The 22,414-nt window shown below is 37.0% G+C and overlaps 1 protein-coding gene across 5 annotated transcripts in view; it reads left to right on the top strand.

Moving 5' to 3' along the window:
- LOC111505255 (uncharacterized) overlaps positions 1-22,414 on the top strand; it is a 95,315-nt gene that overhangs the window by 9,420 nt on the left and 63,481 nt on the right. Inside the window, exon 1 of one of the 5 annotated variants that reach the window (XM_074174283.1) lies at positions 11,850-12,057. The exons of the other annotated variants lie outside the window; for them this stretch is intronic. The gene's annotated coding sequence lies outside the window, so the exon portion shown is untranslated. Of the gene's footprint in view, positions 1-11,849; positions 12,058-22,414 lie in introns of those variants that run through there. 5 annotated transcript variants of the gene reach the window in all.

The following is a 22,414-nucleotide window of genomic DNA, read 5'->3' as shown; positions in this document are numbered from 1 at the left end:
ATGAGTGTATTTCCAGCCTAACTTTCCAGTGGTGAAAATGAACATTCGTTAATGTTCAGTAGGTACTTAAAACAAAAAGATAACGAAATAAACATCAGTCACAGTGAGTCGGAGTGTATGGTCAGTCTTTATTAGCACCGATTCAAACAGAGTCGGTGCTAATAACTCCGCTTCTATGTGAATTGAACAATTTGTTCACATAGAAAAACCCGGAAGGGGCAAAAGTCCGCGCCTCTTATCTCCCGACGTAAAGGTACTCAAAACAGTAGTAGTGTTCAATAATGCAGATGTGTTGACTCAGTTACATCTGCTCTGTGTTCGGTATTTATGAGAACGAGGAAAAATATGTGATCGGTTAGCTCCGAGATCGGGATCAAACAGATATTCAGTTGTCACTTGTCATAATGAAAACATTGGTTGAGTTTTAGGTCTTTATTGCAATATTATTAACTTTTGACATTTAGGAATGTCAAAATTTGAAAACATTGAAACTTGAAAAAAAGTAAAAAAAAGTCAAAGTTATGAAACCTACGTAGTACTATTGACTGCGACTAAAGTATTCTCAGTGATGATAAATATTATGTAGGTAAAAGAAGGAAATGTCAATTCAAAATTTACTGTGAGATTTATATAGAGACAAATTGAAATATAGTCGATATCAACCACATTTCCATTTAAAACAATTCTAGATAAGGAAGAATGCTTTCTTCAAATGCATCTGTGGTATTCAGTGGCGAATATCTTTTGTTACGTGTGAATGTGAAGATCTGTTTGGGAAAGAATTTCCGGACAGTTTATTTTAGAATTGAGTATCTAGTGAAGAAATATAATATTGGCATGAATCCTACCAGAGCTCAGCATTCAAAGATCAGTTTCAAATCGTGTTTTTGATAGCTTTCAGTGCATAGGATGTGGTCGATGATTGAGACCCACCATGTGGCTCATAAACGTCGGATCTGTTGACGGGATTCTGTAAAGGTTATATGTTCTAATACAACACAACAAAAAATATTTTTTGAATGTTTCCTACACTAAATTAGTCAATTTCTACTAATTTTGGGGTGATAAAAACGAAAATAACAATGACAAATTTTTATTAGCTCTGGTTTTTGAGATACACAGTACTTAATCTTAAAGAGTAGTTATACTATACGTGGAAAGTGAAAGTACATAAAACAATATTGTTATGTTTCTTTTAGAATATTTAAGTATTTAAGTAATAAGTACAAAATTAATAAAAAAAACATTATTCTTAGTGTTTTGACAAATAAAAGAAGTTTGTACCACCAAATTTCAATTAAGTCCATCCGGACGCTGTCTGTACTGAGATATTTTCACATCATGTTTTAGAAGATTCCACTGTTGTAGTCTTGACCCTAACAGCTCAGCCTTTTCCTTAGACAAGCGAAGATCTCTTATAAGGTCACTCAACTCTGCTTGACTAATTCTGTGCGGATCACTAGACCTATCGCTTACCTCAAAATCAGGGTCATAGGATGTAGAAAGATGGGTTGCTCCTTCTAAACAGTCTTCATCACCTTCCTCTAAAATTTCATAGTTTTGGGGTGGAGAAGGGACTGGCAAATTGTCTGAGTGTGGTACAGGCCGAAGAGCAGATGGGAGATTAGGGTATTTAACCGTTCCTCTTTTCTTCATAGATAAACCTTGCTTAATGGGAGGAGTTAAGCAGAAATAACAGTCGTCTGTATGATTGGTAGGCTCACGCCAAACCATAGGTACTGCAAAAGCCATTGCCCGGTTTTTATTTTTCAGCCACTCTCGCAATATGACGGAACAAGAATTACAACATATATGAGGAGCCCATGATTTATCTTGGTCCCCAACTTTCACACCAAAATAATGTTCATAGGCTGTCTTAACGATAGGTGTCATTTTACGTTTCTGAGCCTTAAATGTTATTTCACCACATATATAGCAAAAGCTATCGACAGAATTCACACACTTTCGAGGCATTTCAGATCAGCACTTAAATTAATTTAAAAATCAACTTCAATAGCAACCACGTGCGTACAATTGACAAACTCACATAGGTTATGTTTAATTCTTAAGAACAGCTGATGAGAGGGGTGTTATGTAAACAAACATGTGTACCAACTGTTGGTGATGAAATATTTCATTTGTTGAAAACTCAAAATACATATATATATATATATATATATATATATATATATATATATATATATATATATATGTATATATATAATATAATGATACTATATCTTGAAAACAAGAGTTAATATATAATTTTTATGGTCACTTTCGGTTTTAACACGTGGAAATACATTAAAATCATCTAATTTCAACCCCGAAACAAAAACTTTGTTGTGTTGTGAGTAGGTTGGATAGTTCCGTTGGGGTTTGTGGATGAGTCTCCAAATTGTTATCAAGGTTGTTCGCGTTTCGAATCAGGCGGATGGCTCTTTTTTGGATGGAATCCAGCAACTTCGGGGTATGTTTGGTGGGCAGAGCTCCGTAAATGAGAACAATACTCCAAAGAAGGTCTGATCTGAGCTTTATAAAATATCAAAAGTCGCTGAGTTGTGTACAGTTTTCTGGTTCGGAATAGTGTTCCAACTTTTGAGAAGCAGCTTTCGCAATTCCAGCGACATGATTGTGCCAAAACATATTGGTGCTCATTTTAACCCCCAACAAACTTATCGAAGCAGAAAGCGGAATTGTCTGACGTGACATTATTATATCCGGTTCGGAGACATTTATCTTCTTGGAGAAAACCGATGCCAGGGTTTTTGTGGCATTGAATTGCACCTGGTTACTTTCACCCCAATTCGAAATTACTTCTAGATCCTCATTAAGATATGCAACCTCCTGCTGCCGGTGAAGATGTGCCTCCGTAGCCGAGGTCCTGGAATCCAAATGGAATGACGAGACAAGTGTGCTGTCGTCAGCAAAGCAATATATTGGATTCTTGTTTTTTTCCAATGAGTCGTTGATATACAATAAAAAGAGGGTGGGAGACAATATGGATCCCTGGGTAGCACCAGCGTTGATGATGAAAGTATTCGAGAGATATCCATCTACAGCCATTTGCAGGAAGCTGAAGAGCCATACAAAAAAAATGATCCAACAAGCCGTATCATCGAAGTTTGCCCGGCAAACCCTCATGGATAGTATGTGCTAGTCCGTGTTTTATTAGGATGGAGATGCCGTGGGAATGGGGATCTTCGGGTCGATATATAGTGGAATATCCAGAGAAGATGGAAGATTTTAGAGTCGGTGATACAGAGGATTTGGATGTATGACATTGAAAGTGTTTGATGTGGCGACGTTTTCGTGTGAGTGATCGGGCGTTCAGTATGCCAATCACAAAACGCTCATCGTCAACCACGTTCGGGGCCGCTGCCATCAGCCTGTTTTTTTCAGTGAAATCAAAGGGGATTTTGTTGTATCTGCCCGTGGCAATGAGGATGTGGCCGAAAATTTGGGATTTTTGTTCTTTTTTCTGGCATTACATTGAGGAGGAAGGTGGTCTGTAGCTCAATGATTGAGGCTACTTGTTTTGTGATGGCAGAAGGTTGTTCCGGCTTTTGGACTGTTGCCGGGACCACTTTCTTGGGATATTCCGGTGTGGTGATTCGTTTAGGGCCTTTGAGGTAGTATGTCGGGTGGTTACCGGAGCAGTTTGAGCATTTGGAAATATTAACTTTATTGCACTTGGCGGGAGCGGGAGCCTTGCCGCAGCGTGGGCATTCTGAGGTAGTTGTTTGGCAGTCATGGACTGTATGGCCCGTGGTGCTGCATTTGCAACAATATTTTGGTATAGCGGGTACCGGGTTGGGATTTGAGGCCTCACATGTATGGATTCTTCGATGAATGCTTATGCCGTGGGTTAAACAGTGAGTATACTGCTCTTGTTGGCGGTGATTACTCTGATGAGGAAAGTCGGTTTGTTGGTGGCTCTGGAGATTATTCTTCAGATTTTAATAGGGATTATTTCTGCCTGTTCGAGGTGGCTTCTTAGTTCCTCCCCAGTGGTGTCGAGGTTTTCGCCTCTTATCACGAAGAGAGATGCGGGCGGGAGGTTATTGATTTGCGTTTATTTGCGGTCTGAGATCGAAGATATTCTTTACTGAATATTCCATTGAAAAATGTTTAGTTCGCTATGCTCCGATGGATCACTTAGTATCTATGAAAGTAATTAATAAATATAGCTTGGTGGTCGTTTGAACAAAATGAAAGATCAATTTATTGGTTCACAACATAGCAATGCACAGAGGGAACCTAATTGACTTCAATTGTTTTCAAGCTCTACTAATTGAGAATTTCGACGAAACCTGTATATTAACAAAAAATTTACATTAAAGATTTTCGACCCACAATCGCACATTCCCCCGTTATTGTTACGTACAAGTTAATGAATCATAAATGTTTTCTTCACCTTGTAAGGTAAATCCTAAATTGGTCAATGTCAACAACGTTGAATGAGCGTCGCCTTATTAAGGAATGCCGTCTCAGTAGGTGTACCACCACAAGTGGATATTTCCTTTATGAATGTTACAGAATATACTGCGAATCTTTTTATTTTACTGAGGATGGTTACATCACAAGCTATGAAATACTTTTGGGCAATATTTGGGAGGATCATGAAGTGGGCGACATCTAGTTCTACAGTGCATTTCTTTAATGTCCCCCCCTTTTATTTTTTGAACAGGTCAACTCAAAAAATTGAAATTTGGGATAATGAAATGAATGCATGATTACTTTATTTTGAAGTGAAGGGGGGCCTTGTGACACATCTTTTTGAAGCTCCTGACAAATGCTTCACAACCCTAGAATATAATGTCAATATCTTCAACTTCTACAAAATGGCGGAACTTTAAATAATTGACTGAATACATTAACATTTAACTACATAATGCTTCAAATGGCCCCATTAAAAAAGTCCAAAGGTGTCAAAATCTGGCGAGCGGGCTGGTCATTATGTAGGACCTCGGTGACCCATCCAACGACCGGGAAAAAGTAGTATCCAAATAGTTTCTTACTTGTCTGGAGTAATGTGGTGGTGCTCCATCTTGTTGGAATATAATATCCATATCGAAATCATTAGGATTCGCTTCGACGATTTCAGTGATGAGAGGGTCAACGGTTAGTTTTCAGAATATTCAAATACAGTTCCCCTGTTAAATTTTGATCAATAAATAGAGGTCCTACAATATGGTTTCCCAATATTCCTGCCCAAACGTAAATATTTTCTGGATATTGGGTATGTGTTTCCCGGAAGACGTGAGGATTGGTTTCACTCCAATAACGGCAGTTATTGGAGTGACAAATGTACATTCGTCACTAACACAAATATTGTGGAGATAGGTAGGATGCCTTGCAATGGTTTCCGTCATGATTTCGCAGAATTATGTTCTTCGATCAGGTTCATTGGTGTACCATTTTAATTTTGTATGGATGATACCTATTCCTCTTCAAAAGTCTCCACACAGTAGAAGGAGACACCTCACGAACATTCGCGACGGAATAAGTAGGCTGCTCAAGATTTACTATCATCTCACCAATTATTTACACTTAATGTTCTTCCGGATGACCCGAGGGCTTTTTGTTATGTACACTACCGGTAGTTGTGAATTTGGATACAAGTTCCCTCAAATATTTTCTACAGATAGGACGATTCGGAAAACGTTCATTGCAAATCCTTTCGGTCTTGTGAAAGTTACGCGTCGCACCGTAAATAAAAATCGCTTCAACTTTTTCTTCCAATGGACGATAATTGACCATTTTAGAGATTGTTGACGAGGTACATTTCTATTAATAAACTAAATGAGAATATTCTAACTGAACAATGATGTTCATTGTCACACTGACATTTTTGTCGTTTTTATAAACAAAAAAATAACTTAACAAACCTTATCGGGTTGTTGGAATTGCCATATGGCAGATAAAAAGGAATATTTCTAGAAATATGGATGTTAATGTGTATAAATGTTCCGCCATTTTGTAGTAGTTGAAGATATTGACATTATATTCTATTTAATTTTTTTCCCAGATGGTGCCCAGCCGCCATCTTGAAAGTTTCATCTGTCAATTTCATTTCAAAATAAAGTATTCATGCATTAGTTTCATTAACCCAGATTTCACTTTTTTGAGTTGACCCGTTCAAAAAATAAAAGGGGGGGCATTTAAGAAATGCACTGTATAATTGGAACTTACGTAAGAATACGTATAGTTACACAAACTTCGAATATTCGTGGTTACATTTATCTGACATCTAAAAGACAACCGTTTATAATGACTTATTAATCCAACACGTATTTTTTGGTGAGCCGGTGTGATAATTATTCATCAGAAAATGAGCAGAGGTTTCTCTGGATATACGAGGTCTGTTAAAAAATGAGGTGTTTGTTCAAATTTCCCGGCCTACGTACATTTGATTATCGATTTTTTTATTTTTTATGTTGGTGCGAAACGTGGCTACGATACGCGGATGACACCTTCGTCATCTGGAGACATGGGAGGGACAGACTGAACATATTTCCAGACCACATAAATGCTCAACACCCTAGCATCAAGTTCAACATAGAGACTGAACAGAAAAAAAGGATATCTTTTCTAGATGTGCTCGTTGAAAGGCGTGGCACACGACTGACACATGAAATGTACCGAAAACCGACACATACGGACAAATATCTGCATGCACTTTCGAACCGCACCATCCAAGTCAAAAGCGGGGAGTTATCAACACCCTGACGGAACGTGCCCATAGAATATGTGAACCGGAACACCTACAAGAAGAATTAGAGCATCTTCAAGTAGCTTTAAGGTCGAATGGATCCGAGATCAACAAGGTCATGAAAGTAAAGACTTCCACAAGTCAAAACAGGGAAGAAACTCAAAGGATTGCACGTGCATTTCAACCGTACATCCCTAGGGTTACAGACAGAAGCAGAAAAATCTTATGGAAGCGTTAAATAAAACAGTGTTCGAGACCACCCGGAAAATGAAACAAAGCCTTAGATCTACTGAAGACAAAAGAGATCCACTATCAGCTGCGAGGTATATCGTATACCATCTACCTGCGGAAAAGTTTATATCGGTACCACCAAAAAATCCGTGGGTACAAGGCTGAACGAACATCGGAGGAACTGTAGTTTAGGTCAAATAGACAAACTGGCAGTAGCGGAACACGCGCTTAGTGAAGAAGATCACACGATACTGTTTTAAGATGTGAAACTACTTGCCCGCGATCATGTCGGCTTGTACGGAAAGCCATAGGAGTCCATAAACATACGGAGAATTACAACAGATTTGGAATCCCATTCTTAAAGATGCTAAAGTGGCAACAGCGCAATACAGTGCTACGGCAGGTCACCGTAACCAATAACAACCCGCAGGTGCGGGAATAGGTACGTCATTAACAGGTAATAACACATCAGCCAATAGCAACACATCAACAAGAGAGGCGAATTATCTGAGTCAACATAAATACACCAGTTTTAGGTGTATGTGTAGGGAAGCTATGAATTATACTGTAGATGACCCCTCCCGATATAGAAAGCCCCAACATTCTGTCGAATGAGGCCCTCATGTCCCCCGTTAACGGATGAACAATCTTTTTATCCATCCCACCCCAGCCAGGTAGGGGTACACCGCCGAAGGGCGGCACTGATGTCTGAGGACACTCATGCCGCCATCCCACCGTCACCTCCATCAGTCATGACCCATTTGTCCCTCTGACAAACATCAGTCAAAAGGGTAAGGAAGCCATGCTCCAACCTGTCCGAAACCAAGATGGCTGTCACGAAATCACCAGTCATCGGTGAATCATCAAGATGAATAAACCTCAACTCGAGGAGCCACTCGTGCTGGCGAAACGTTAGGATGCAGTTCCAAACTACGACGGCCTTCAAATCCGAATGAAAATAGTAACACTGAGGCGAACGTGTTTTGCGTGTTCGGCGATTTTCTGTTATCGAACAAAAATGGATCAAAAAATCTGCATAAAATTTTGTATATCGAGTGCTCAAAAAACACTTGAAATGTTGACAGTGGCATACGATGATTGTACTCTGAGTCATAAAAATGATTACAAGTGGTACACGCTTTTGACAGGCGGTCGAGAAGATGTGAATGACGACGCTCGCCCTGGACGCCTAAACACATCAAATGTTGTGGAAAATAGACAGGAGTGTGTTTTTGTAGTGCATCTTCAGTGAACATGAATTTTCACAAAATAAACAAATTGTCAATCAAAGAAGTGAAATCGGCAAGTCGAGCAACACTGATGACAATTTATTATAGATTACAGGTGAAATATAATACAGTAGCCCTGAATCTGATGTTCAATAAAGAATGTGCTAAACTCGAAATTATTCCTAACTATATCAAATACAAACTATGCATTGAGAATGGTCGGTCGGTAGCCAAGCGGTTCGGCGTGGGTGATTTGTTCACTCGAATTGACTGCCGTGTTAGTCGGTGGTTCAAGCCCTAGTCTGAACGATCGATCTTCACTTGCTATCGTCTAACCCGTGTTAGGAATCACACGTTAAAAGGTAAGACCTCGTTAATCCTTGGCTCGCACAAGTTTCGACTTCTGAGGGTTGTCGTTCGTAAGGGTGCGACAGCTGGTTAACGGAAAAACAGATTTTTACCTCTAGAGTCCTGGTCAACAAACAAACTCAACATTTGGAAGAAGAACAAGATATTCAATCTTTGGAATATGAATTCTACCCAAGATTCATCAATCTGTCAAGTAGTAAGTTCACCAAAGATGAAACAGAATTATTAGAGAAAGGCCCAAAGTTCACTCCTCCAATTAGTAATAATTTTAATAGAACCAAAGAAATCATAGGAGCCCAAACGGAACTAATCATTTCGAATAACCTCAATATCATTGACAATCCAACATTACATGACACAAGCTAACAACTATGATAAAGAAAGCAGAACATCCACCTACAAATAAAGTCACGAAGACAGTGAAAACCGTATCCAAGAAAGCATAAGAAGAAGAACTAATTTTCATCAGAGCAGACAAAGGTAACATAGTATGTCTGAGTAAACAACAATACGATTCAAAAATGCAAAAAATTATAGAACAATTAAACACCACAGAGTTGAAAAAAGACCCCACGAAACCCTTCACACTCCATCTGAAGAAAAATCTTGAACATTCTACGTTCCTTTTCCCCACAGCATGGGACAAGAAGAAGACTACCTGCATGAACCCCCGTCCACCTGAGATGTATGGACTAATTAAACTACACAAAGAAGGTAACCCAGTCAGACCGGTAGTTTCATATACCAGTACCCCTAATTATAAGCTGTCGAAATTCTTAAATTGCAAATTCAGGGAGGTCACTAATTTCAAACCTTCTCACACCATACTAAATTCTATAGACTTGACAAACAAACTCAACAACACAAAAATTAACAATAACATTAAATCAGTATCGTTTGACATCAAGAACATGTTTTCAAATATTCCAACAGATGAATGCCTTCCCCTGATAAAAAACATATTAGATAGACATAATACTAACCCATATGTCAACAGTGAACTCTGTGAACTGATCAACACGTGTTTAAAACAAAACTATTTTAAATTTAATAATACATTTTATATACAAAACTCAGGCCTACCGATGGGATCACCGATATGTCCGTTACTGGCTGATATCTTCCTAAACAATTTAGAGAATAATCTAATTTTGAATAACTCTCTTTCCCATAAACGTATTGTGTTCTGGTTCAGATATGTAGATGACATATTAGTAGGCTTCGATGGTTCAACTAGACAAATATTTCATTACTTGTAATTTCTCATTAGTCTACACTCTACACGATAAGATCAAATTCACCGTAGAGACATAAGAGAACAATGAGATGACGATATCCAAAAACAATGATAAACTCGACTTCAACATTTTCCGAAAAAACACATTCACAGATTGCACTATACCTTTTGACTCTTTTAACCCGATTTCACAGAAATTGTCTGCATTCAGGTCAATGATACATAGGGCTTCCACAATACCCCTTTCTGATCAAAACCTCCGAAGTGAAATCGCAATCATTAAACAAGTAGCAGTTAATAACAAAATACCTACCAGTCTAGTTAACATTATAATGAAATATCAACAAAAATCAATAATGAAAGAATTATATTCAATTTCCACAAGACCAGAACACAAATATGTTAGTATCAATTATGCAGGTAGAATCTCCGAGAATATTAAAAATTATTTCTCAAAATTCAATCTACAAACATCCTACACATCCAACGGAAATTTAGGAAACAGATTATTTAATGCCAAACCTAAATTAGACAAAGGGACGGGATCTGGTATATATCGACTAGAATGTGGTGAATGCCCCGCCATATATACAGGCCAAACTGGTAGAAATTTTGATACAAGGTACCATGAACATGTCATTTCGGATAAAAAATCATTAATGTACGAACATCTTCAAAATTCGAAACATGAAATAGATAAAGATAATTTAAAGATCCTTCACACAATCGAAAAAGGGAAAATGGTGAATCTGTTAGAATCTATGGAAATAAACAGGTCAAAGAAAAATCCCAATTCTATTGTCCTCAACGAACAACTTGATCTAAATAATAGTCCTCACCTGAACCTATAATCCAGTTCCCAAAACCTACATTATATCAAAAGCTTTGTTTTGTTATGTTCATGGATATTACAGGTATACAAAATGTAGGTACCAAACTATTTATGATACGATAGGCAATTTTTTAGGTACAAATTACTCAGATTTAAATGTAATCAGTTAGTTTTGAAAAGGGTTTAATAGCCGAAACTAGTCAACAATGAAGAAATATCGTGGAAAATAGACAAAAGTGTGTTTTTGTAGTGTATCCTCAATGATCATCAAAAACCGATGAAAATGTTGAGAAATGTTGAGGGTATGAAGGGTCCTGCAGAGAAGTTCTTTTTTAAATTGCTGAATCTTGATTAAAAAAAACTGTTGCATGAGCATCTTTCAGGAATTGTTGAATGACGCCAACGGCGATCCAGATTTGCTTGGGTACTTGGTTATGACATCGAAACCAAAGTCCAATCGTTCCAATGGAAGAGGCCATGATAGGCATGACCAAAAAAAGCACGCAAAGTTCGATTCAAAGTTTTGCTCACTATTCTCTTCGATTACCGTGGCGTAGTGCATCAGGAGTTCGTGCCACATGGTGGTACGGTAATGCCTCAGTCACCGTATTCACCAGATTTGCCCCCCTGCGACTTTTTCCTGTTCCCAAAATTGAAGAGACTCATGAAGTGTATTGTATCTAAGGGGGACTACTTCAAAGGGGACAAAATAGAAATTGATGAATAAATGAATATTTTTTGAGAAAATGAAGATTTACCTTTGTTTTTGAACAGGCAGCGTATATTTAAATACTGATGTCAAAAGCGGAAGTATTTGTTTACTGATATCCAATAAGTAAGGATATCGAGTCTGACATATGATGAAAAATCAAAAATAACGTCGAAATTCCACATTTCGTCTGGAGCTTCCTTCTCCACAAAATTATCTTTTCCAATTTCTCTATTTGAATATTTTTTTAAGTAATTTAGCCTTCTTCAAATTCAACTTTTGAATTTGAATTTCAATTCAAGTCCGTTGGGCCACCTGAATCGAATTTTAAGTTACACCATTTCACGATGATTTGTTTTACTTGTGAATTTCATTCACAAGAAAAACTGAACTACTGCTTCCTCCTCCTGTAGCTGCCGAAAATAGACACTCCGTCATGGATCCGTCGATTTCAGCAGCTCGAGCAGGCGCACTTTCCTGCTTTCCTGCAATGCACCACGTTTGACTTTTAGATTTCAGCTGACAGCTTTACAGTACGTCGCTGAGTTTTTTGTACATAGCAGGCTTTCTCGGGTGTTTACTTTTAATGGTGCTCTTGAAAATAGTAATAATAGAGTAGAAGTGTCTGGGTGTTTTTGTTTCGGCGTGTAGTGAAGTGCAGTGATTTGTTACGAAATACATTACTGGTTTTGGTGAATTCGTTCGTGCTCTTAGGTGATTATTTTTGTTGTTGTGGTACGTTCATCCTAAATTATACACAACTGAATTATCTATTTAACCTTTGATTAGATAATCCCTGAGGTGTATGAGAGAGAGTACAAAATCGTTTTTGTGAGACCTTTTATGAAATTTTCACCTTCTACAATTTGAAAAACTAAAAATTGTAGTGACTTCTACGTACATGTATACAGGGTGTCCCTGGACTTCCTCTTTTCCTCTCGGGAATGTATAGATGGGGTCAAAATATCACCAGTACTTCATATAACTTTTTTTCCTAAAATCCTTCGTTACCAAGTAACGGGCCCTCGAAGTTACAAAATGAAAAATGTTTTTCTTTGATAACTTTTCAAGTGAATATTCAAAATCATCCAAATTATGGTAATTGACTAAACAAATGAATTCCTTCGATGAGCTTTCACCTAGGAGTCAGTTGTTTTGCTACAAAGTCAGGAACGGACTACCCCCGATGGTCCACACCCCAAAACTTTGAAATGACAGATATTTTTCAATATTTTTCAACAAATTAAGGTTACTTGGACAATTTTATGAATAAAAGTACTCGTGTGGAAAGTCGATCGGAGCAACGAGTCTTGATAAAAATGTAGTTCTACTCGACGACATCAAACCCGCTCGTCCACCATTATTTGAAATGAATAATTACCAAGCAGAAATAATAATGATAACGTTAATTCAACAACATTTATCCTGAGATGTCTACCATTATTCGAAAATATTAGTTTTTAAGGAAAATGGAAATGATAGGTAAAATGTTCATAACGAATTACACGTTTAACTAACGAAACTCAAGAGCCTCAAGAGCAAACAGAAATGAAAAATCCGCTACAGAAACTGCTCGATATGACCACCTTCTCTCTCTATACATTTTCTTAGTCTGCGAAGACACCCTCTCTGTACTTGAAATAGCATTCCAGGGTCGTTTCGTATGGCTTCACAATGTAATGTTATTCTATTCAACAATGCATCTCTTGTGTGAATAGGTGTAGCGTAAACAAGGCTTTTTAGATGCCCTCACAGAAAGAAATCCAATGGATTTAAATCCGGAGACCGCGATGGCCATGAATATGGCCCACCTATACCAATCCATCTATTGTGGAAAATATGGTTCAGATGGTCACGCACAATCAAACTAAAATGAGGAAGAGCGCCATCATGCATAAACCACATATCTCTTCGGGTTTGCAATGGAACATGTTCCAAAAGTTCATTCAAATCGTTCTGAATGAACTCCAAATAACGTTCTCCATTCAATCGGTCCTGTAGAACGAATGGTCCTATAAGATGGTTTCCTATGATATCAGCCCAAACATTCACGTTGAATTTCCAATGGTGTTTGGTTTGCAATATCCCATGGGGATTTTCTTCGGCCCATATATGGAGATTATGAGAGTTGATAACTCCATCTCTACTGAAACCTGCTTCATCAGTGAATAAAACTCGATTAATAAAAGTCATATCCTCCCTTTGCATATCCATGAACCAATTGGCATATTCCAGTCGTGCTGGAAAATCTTGAGGTGTCATGGCATGTACCTTCTGGATGTTAAATGGGTGGAGCAGTTGTTCCCTAATTATTCTATGAATAGTGGACTTGAATGTATGGAACTGTTCTGATAGATTTCTGATGCTCATTGAAGGATCATCAGCGACGGCTTCCAAAATATTTTCCTCCAATACAACGGTACGTACAGTCCTAGGAGCGCCCTCACCACCTCGTTTTGGCAAAACTGTACCTACAATAATATCGAAATAAAACAACGTGCTCAAATTAATTATCAATTATTACATACCTGTCTCCCTCAAGCTGCGATCGACACGCTCGAATGTTTCTCTTGACGGTACCGTTCGATTGGGAAAATGCTCGGAATACAGACGACGAGCTTCTGCAGCATTACAAAATGCTCGTTCATTAAATACATGCATATCTGCATATTCATTGAATGTAAACTGTTCGGCCATATCAAAAAAATTCAAAATATTCTATAGAATATTGACAATACAATGATAGTCATATGACAACGCACCACTCAACAAAACAAAATCGCATTCCAGTTTCTCATTTTTTATCAAAACTTTCTAAAAGGTTTTTTTGTTAACATCTGTGAAAGAAATGGAACATAATTATTCCCTGGATATTTTTCACCTGATCATGTGCAGCCGTTTTTGTAGTTCATTCGTTTGCTTTTTATTAGTATAGTAAATATTTTTTCCGATGTGCGTTTTTTCAGCTAAATTTAGATTCGTGTTAAAGAATTTCTCCTATAAAATTATAATTATCAGTGAAACTCCTCAACAGTTTAGCTGTGAAGAAGAATTTGAAACATTTGAATGTTGAGTTTCATGAGATTAAGGTAACTGATCAACACGAAACGTGATTATTCCACACGTATTATGTACATACAAAATATGGAATGAATTCGATATTTCATAGTAGAGTAGCTTGTTAGTTTAAAAACACCACGAATCTACAGAACTTGATATTTCTTTTGAAAAAATATCTGCTATCACAATTGTGACTTAAACTTCCATATAAGTACTGTACTTTTTGTTTACGACTTCATTTTAGCATACTTTGTATTATTCCTGTTATAAATGTTGTTGAATTAACGTTATCATTATTATTTCTGCTTGGTAATTATTCATTTCAAATAATGGTGGACGAGCGGGTTTGATGTCGTCGAGTAGAACTACATTTTTATCAAGACTCGTTGCTCCGATCGACTTTCCACACCAGTACTTTTATTCATAAAATTGTCCAAGTAACCTTATTTTGTTGAAAAATATTGAAAAATATCTGTCATTTCAAAGTTTTGGGGTGTGGACCATCGGGGGTAGTCCGTTCCTGACTTTGTAGCAAAACAACTGACTCCTGCATGAAAGCTCATCGACGGAATTCATTTGTTTAGTCAATTACCAAAATTTGGATGATTTTGAATATTCACTTGAAAAGTTATCAAAGAAAAACATTTTTCATTTTGTAACTTCGAGGGCCCGTAACTTGGTTACGAAGACTTTTAGGAAAAAAAGTTATATGAAGAACTGGTGATATTTTGACCCCATCTATACATTCCCGAGAGGAAAAGAGGAAGTCCAGGGACACCCTGTATAAAGGGCATACTTCTAGTTCAACGCGATAAGTGCGATGCTTGAATTCAATATTTTTTTCACTGGTCGATTACCAGTAACCCATCGTATTTGAAAATTTTGCCAGTAAAAAATTCAACTGAAAATTTTATAGGTACTTATTTATAGGTACTTAGAAGGAAACCTACAAGATACATATTTTCTTTTTAATTCAGAGGCAGTTTTGGCATTCTATGAGTATTTATAAAATTTCTTGTTTTTTTTTATGGGCAGAATTATCGAATACAAGTTAATAGTGAACAGTAAATGTTTTGCAAAAAATATAAAGTGCATTTCTTTAATGTCCCCTCCTTTTATTTTTTCAACTGGTCAACTCAAAGAATTGAAATTTGGGATAATGAAATTAATGCGTGAATATTTTATTTTGAAGTGAAATAGACAAATGAAACTTTCAAGATGGCGACTGGGCGCCATCTGGAAAAAAAAAAATAAAATGGAAAAGGGGGGTCTTGTGACACATCTTTTTGAAGCTCCTGACAAATGCTTCACATCCCTAAAATATAATGTCAATATCTTCAACTAAAACAAAATGGCGGAACTTTTAATAATTGCCTGAATACATTCACATTTAACTACATAATGAGGTAATGAGCTTGAGGTTAGTTCAGAAGATGCTCGAAATAGTTGCCTTGAACTTCTTGACATATAAACAGCCTATCCGATATTTCACTCTGAACATTTTCGAATACCGTAACGTCAATATCTCTACAAATATTTATTATTCTCTGCCGTATGTCCAATATTGAAGCAGGTTCAGTTTCGTACACCTTTTGCTTCAAATAGCCCCATAAAAAAAGTCCAAAGGCGTCAAATCTGGCGAGCGGGCTGGCCATTCTGTAGGAAAAGTAGTATCCAAATAGTTTCTTACTTGTCTGGAGTAATGTGGTGGTGCCCCATCTTGTTGGAATACAATATCCATATTGAATTCATTAGGATTCGCTTCGAAGATTTCATTGATGAGATGGTCAACAGTAGTTTCCAGCATATTCAAATACAGTTCCCCTGTTGAATTTTCATGAATAAATAGAGATCCTACAATATGATTTTCAAATATTCCTGCCCAAACGTTATTTTTTTCTGGATATTGGGTATGTGTTTCCAGGAAAATGTGAGGGTTGGTGTCACTCCACTAAAGACAATTTTGTCTGTGACCATTACCGTTTAAAAAAAAATTACATTCGTCTCTAAAACAAATAGGTATTGTGGAGATAGGTAGGATGCCTTGCAATGGTTTTAGTCATGATTTCGTAGAATTCTGTTCTTCGATCAGGTTCATCTTCAGTTAAATGGTGTACCATTTTAATTTTGTATGGATGATACCTATTCCTCTTCATAAGTCTCCACACAGTAGAAGGAGACACCTCACAAACATACGCGACGGAATAAGTTGACTGTTCAGGATTTACTACCATCTCACCAATTATTTGCACTTGCTGTTCTTCCGGAATAGACGGATGACCTGGGGGCTTTTTGTTATGTACACTACCGGTAGATGTGAATTTGGATACAAGTTCCCTCAAATATTTTCTACAGATAGGACGATTCGGAAAACGTTCAATGAAAATCCTTTCGGTCTCGTGAAAGTTACGCGTCGCACGGTAAATAAATCGCTTCAATTTTTTCTTCCAACGATCGAGAATTGACCATTTTAGAGATTGTTGACGTGGTACCTTTCTATTAGTAAAACCGAAAACTAAATGAGAATATTCTAACTGAACAATGATGTTCATTGTCGTACTGATATTTTTTATCGTTTTTATAAACAAAAAATAACAAACCTTATCGGGTTGTTGGAATTGCTATATGGCAGATAAAAAGGAATATTTCTAGAAATATCGATATTAATGTGTTTGTCTTCAGGAAATTATTAAATGTTTCGCCATTTTGTAGTAAGTGAAGATATTGACTTCATATTCTAGGGTTGTGAAATATTTGTCAGGAGCTTCAAAATGATGTATCACAAGACTGCCTTTTCCATTTATTTTTTTTCCCAGATGGCGCCCAGTCGCCATCTTGAAAGTTTCATCTGTCAATTTAAAAAAAAAAAGTATTCATGCATTAATTTCATTATCCCAGATTTCAATTTTTTGAGTTGACCCGTTCAAAAAATTAAAGGGGGGACATTAAAGAAATGCACTGTATTGAATTTACTCAGTTATGAAGAAAACAATTGTTGGTGCTAGAATGTTCAGAAACGTAGATCACAACATTAGTGACAAAAATTTGAGTAACGATTAAACTTCCCTTTCAATTTGAAAAAAGTTGATAGCGCCCTGTCGCTGATATATGATACAACACTATTTTATGAAAAAAAGTACTAAAAATTATATATTTTACGTAATTTTGTCCGACCTTGGAATGTCTTGTTCGAAAGTTAACAGGAGGAATTTTTACGTTCGCACGGTATACGAATTGCTTATCGGTCTCGAAACAAGTGTTAACAGTTTCACAGTTTGAATAAATTAATAATTCAATTTGAAGTTTGAAAATTGGGACGTTTTCAATTTGACACCATCATTAATTCTTGATGGATGCGAATATTCTACAAGCTACGTGCTTACAAAAATTATGGTCAAACAAAGAAGAATCAACAATTCATAAAATCTTGTCAAAACGACATTTCTGTCTTTTTTGAATTGTGGATTTTTTTGGAGCATAAATTTCATTCTAGTATTGAACTTTGCATTCGTTTACTTTGAAGCGAGTTATATTTAAACAGGAGCTGAGGAACAGACAGTAAGAAAACTCAACAAGTCACTAACTGAATCGAAGGGAAAGTTCCAAATATCTCCGTTCATTCATGATTATGCGAATTTGATGAAGGATGGTGTTGCAACAAAATGTAATAATTAATTTATTACAATATCTTCGAAAGTATATATCGGTTAGAAAACCGAGAGAACATTCTTTGATACTTTAATTATGGGAATTTTATTTGAATCACTTTTGTGTTCCACTTTTCCACTCACTTGTGAACTTTTACATGATGGTTCGGTGAAAGCGAAACGATTTTTTTTCACATAATATGATTATTGCATATTTTTCCAGTTTGTTCATAAGAAAAAAGTAGGTAGGTAGGTAGGTAGGTCTAAAGTGGGTGGGTCTATTCGACCCTCCACCGCAACCCATAAGGGTTTATTGTGGCTCACACCTATTCACACTCGGCAAAATAAACCCAGCTTCTTGACGAAGCCGATTAGTTTGTATGGTGAGTGGTCTTTCAGGTCAGATGGTGAGAGTACGGATCTGCCGAACTTAAAGAACCTGATTCGGTCCCCAGCGGGGCAGGCACAAAGTATATATGCTCTGCAGTTTCATCATTTTTCAGACAGAGGCGACACACACTGTCTTCCGACAGTCCAAGTCTCTGCATGTGATGATTCAAATGAGAATACCCTGTAAGAAGGTCTGTTAGACATCGTAGTTCATCCCTACTGTAATCCAACAACTGTTTGGAATCAAGCTTCGAAGGGTGAATAAACGCCTTGGAGTGAGCCAATCCTGGAAGATTCTGCCAGAAGTCCATAACTCTTCTTGCCATCCAGGTGTTAAGTGTTTGTTTGGCAAAGCCCAAAGCGATGCCAATGACAGGTTCTGGTCCAATGAAGCTGCTTGCAGCACCCTCCTTTGCAAGAGAGTCAGCAGCTTCTTTCCTTCTAGACCAGTATGGCCAGGAATCCAGACCAGAGACAATCTGTTTAGTCTTCCTATCGAGGAGAGTCTTTTTTGGCTGTTTGCTACCAATTTAGATGTTGCTCAGTGGGAGCCAACAGCTTCCAACGCCGCTTGACTGTCTAATCTCCCCGCACACAATTCAATAGCGTAAATTTCCGCTTGAAATACAGTCGCATAAGTTCCTAGGCAGGTAGATAACTCTGTCCTGGGTCTGCGACTGAAAACACCTGCACCAGAACCGAAAGGTGTTTTTGATCCATATGTGAACCAACAACTATCTGCTCTTAATATTTCCTTCTCCCGGAGGATCCAGTCCTCTCTACTCGGGAATAGTATTTCATAAGGTAGTTCGTAGTTGACAGTTGGATTCGTGAAATCAGAGGTCATTTCCAGAATGGTGTGACTTCCAATGTCAACCAACAGTCTGTTGCACTCTGCATTGAATTGATTTGTGCAATTGGCAATGTGCACAAGTCTGTATGCAGTATATGAAAAAAGTACATATATAAGATTGTGGGCTCTTTCTTGAAAAGTTAGACTCATATCTGTTTATTGTTTCATAAACATATTTTTGTTTTAAATATACATTTGGGGAGAACGAGCCTTTCTTGCAGATACTTCCTCCTAGGAATCTAGAATTTCACCGAATTCCTTTATGAATTTGTACACCAATCATGAAAGCTGGTATAAAATTCCACTTACACTTATCTAAAACTGGACCCAGAATTTTGGATGAAAACTCCTTCGTATCAAACCTAAATAGTTTGGACATTATTCAAGATTTCTGGAGTCAGCAATCGGCATTCCCGAACAATTTTCTGTCGCAGGTCTTCTAGATTTGTAGGCTTAGTAAAATATACTTTCGACTTTAGGTGTCCCCACAGAAAGAAGTGCACCGGTGTGAGATCAGGTGATCTAGCTGGCCACTCCACTGGACCCAACGCATTGGAAGACGTTCGTCCAAAAACTGTCTCAAATGTTATTAAATGTGGGGGTGCATCATCCTGCTGGAATGTTGTTTCATTTTCTACTAAATGGTCATCATTTTCTTAAATTTGTGTAATCATAGGATCTACACAGACTTGTAATAGATTTAAGTATGTGTTTCCATTGGGAATACTTTCAATGAAGAGTATTCCAACAATATAATTAGCAAGAATGTCGGCCCAGATATTCAATTTTTGTTGAGTTTGCGAATGTCGATTCACTTCACCATTCCACTTGAAAGAACTTTCGTCTGAAAAACATGTATTGTATAATAGGTTTGGGTTATTGGTCAATTTCTCGCTGAACACCTCACAAAACTGAAGTCGATGATCAGGATCACCTTCGTTTAATTCCGGAACAAGCCCCATTTTGAAAGGATGGAATGTGTAGGCTGTCAATATCCGAAAAACACTAATAGCTGATACACCAGACGATCTAGCTACTTGTCTGATAGATTATCGATTATCCACTTGTACATGCCCTATAACTTCAACTTCAACTCCGTCGTTCCTGACAGGACGAGATACTTCATGTTTTCTTTTGTGAACAGAACCTGAAGTTCGAAACTTATCCATTAACTGTTGTGGTCTGGATGATTCGTATTATAAATTCTTGCAGCAGCTTTAGTACATTCATTAGTTCGATATAATAGGTTGCAACAATTTCTATTCTTTCTTCCGTGGACTAAACCATGTTCGAACACAGTGAACAAGGATGACTGAATAATAATTCGTGAAGAAGTGACAGTGGCCAACTATCTACTTTTTGTTCTGCGACAACTAAATTCAACAAAAACTACCAGTGCAGAAAAAACTAACGATGTCGTCCATTTCAGAACGTTTACTACTAATTAAATAAATTCTACAAATCTAGAAGACCTGCGACAGAGAATTGTTCGGGAATGCCGATTTCTGACTCCGGTCATCTTCCATAATGTAAGGAATGCTTTCGAAAGTAGACTGTATTATTGTATGGAACTAGATGGAGGTTATTGTGAACACTTTATCCGTTGATTGTGTTACAATTGATATTTTGTTGATTTCCGTAATAAAATGAGCGACAGCGAATTTTCTGTTTTTTCTTAAATAAAACGTTAAACATTTAATTTCTCAATAACGAATGAACCAATTTCGAAAAAAAATACAGAAGTAATAGAGGGGCAAAAAACTTTTCAAATGATGTATCACTCGACCACCCATGCCATTGAAAAAATAGGAGGGGGGTAGTTGGAACGCTCTGTATAATTGCCCACGCAGAACAATTGTAACGGTCCAAAAAGGACAACGTTGAGGCCCCATAAAGGACAAGTGTAATCGCCTACGCTGAACAAATGTAATTGCTTATAAAACATATGTTTGTGTAACGGAGAATGTTCCTCCTGACGAAAATCAAGTAGTTTTCATAAAAGAGCTCTAAAACAACGCATTTTAAACTTATCATTTCAACCTTTTTCTTTAAAAAATTATTCAAATACTTAAAAAAGAGGAATGAAATAATGCATTCAACATTTAAAGGAATTCGTTTCTGTTTCACCATTTGGCAACATCTTTGGCAACATCCTTAATAGCTAATTAAGGACAATTAATCTGTTACCTGTTACCTGAGACAAACAAAGATGACATATTTCACAGGCGTGCTGTTCTGTTTACTTATGTTCCGAGTTCCGAGACATTCTGTGACATATGACATTTTGTGCACCTAACCTATCTTCCTCTATATAAATAAATAACAAAACAACTGTTGTTTATGTGGCTTGTGGAGGTGGTATTGAACTATAATTTATATTTTGCCTTAATTGTTGATTTATAAAGATAATTTTCCTATTTTAAAGTAGAATATCTAGGTACGTATAAATTATTTCAACTTGATATAGGCGCTGTTGCCAATATGTGAATTAGAAACAAATCCCTTTAAAAATTAAAACCCAACATTTGAAACATCAACTTGAATACTTTTCGAAGTGTTTTTGAAAAACTCATGAATTATAAACTCAACTTTATTTTGTTCAAACTTGCATTTGCTGTAATAACCCAAATTGAGGAACATTTCCCATTGTTCACACAGGACAATTGTGATCGCATACACAGGATAAGTGTAATGGCATATTAAGGATAAGTGTACCAGAACAGGACAGCTGGAGGCTTCTGTACAGCTTTCATATGGAAGGATAAAAGCGACATTATGATGGAAAAGGACTGCTAGAAGGAACCAAATTAGAATAACGTCCACAGGGACAGATGATCTGAAATACGGTTTTCTAACTCGGAGAATCGATAATTTTTTTCGTGAAAAGGACATCTATCTACATTGTGATCTGTTTTATAACCTAATGTTATATGGCTGAAATAACTCTTGACATATACACGATTTACGGCTCAACTTTGTTTGTATTCTCGTTCCCAAAATAGATGCTGACATTTGAAATATTTTCATTTAAATTGTGTAGATCGATAACTTGGTTGTTAAATTTATATTACGACAGAATGTTGAGAGATGCTTCCTGAACTTTATGTACTATTTCAGTGGTAGGTAAAGTGGTTTTACCACT

This window comes from Leptinotarsa decemlineata, unplaced genomic scaffold (assembly GCF_025532065.1).
Source record: "Leptinotarsa decemlineata unplaced genomic scaffold, Ldec_3_MD MMD2_tig00000576_RagTag_RagTag, whole genome shotgun sequence".
NCBI lineage: Eukaryota > Metazoa > Arthropoda > Insecta > Coleoptera > Chrysomelidae > Leptinotarsa > Leptinotarsa decemlineata.
Note: the sequence above shows the minus strand (reverse complement) of the source record. Positions and strands in the feature narration are given on the sequence as shown.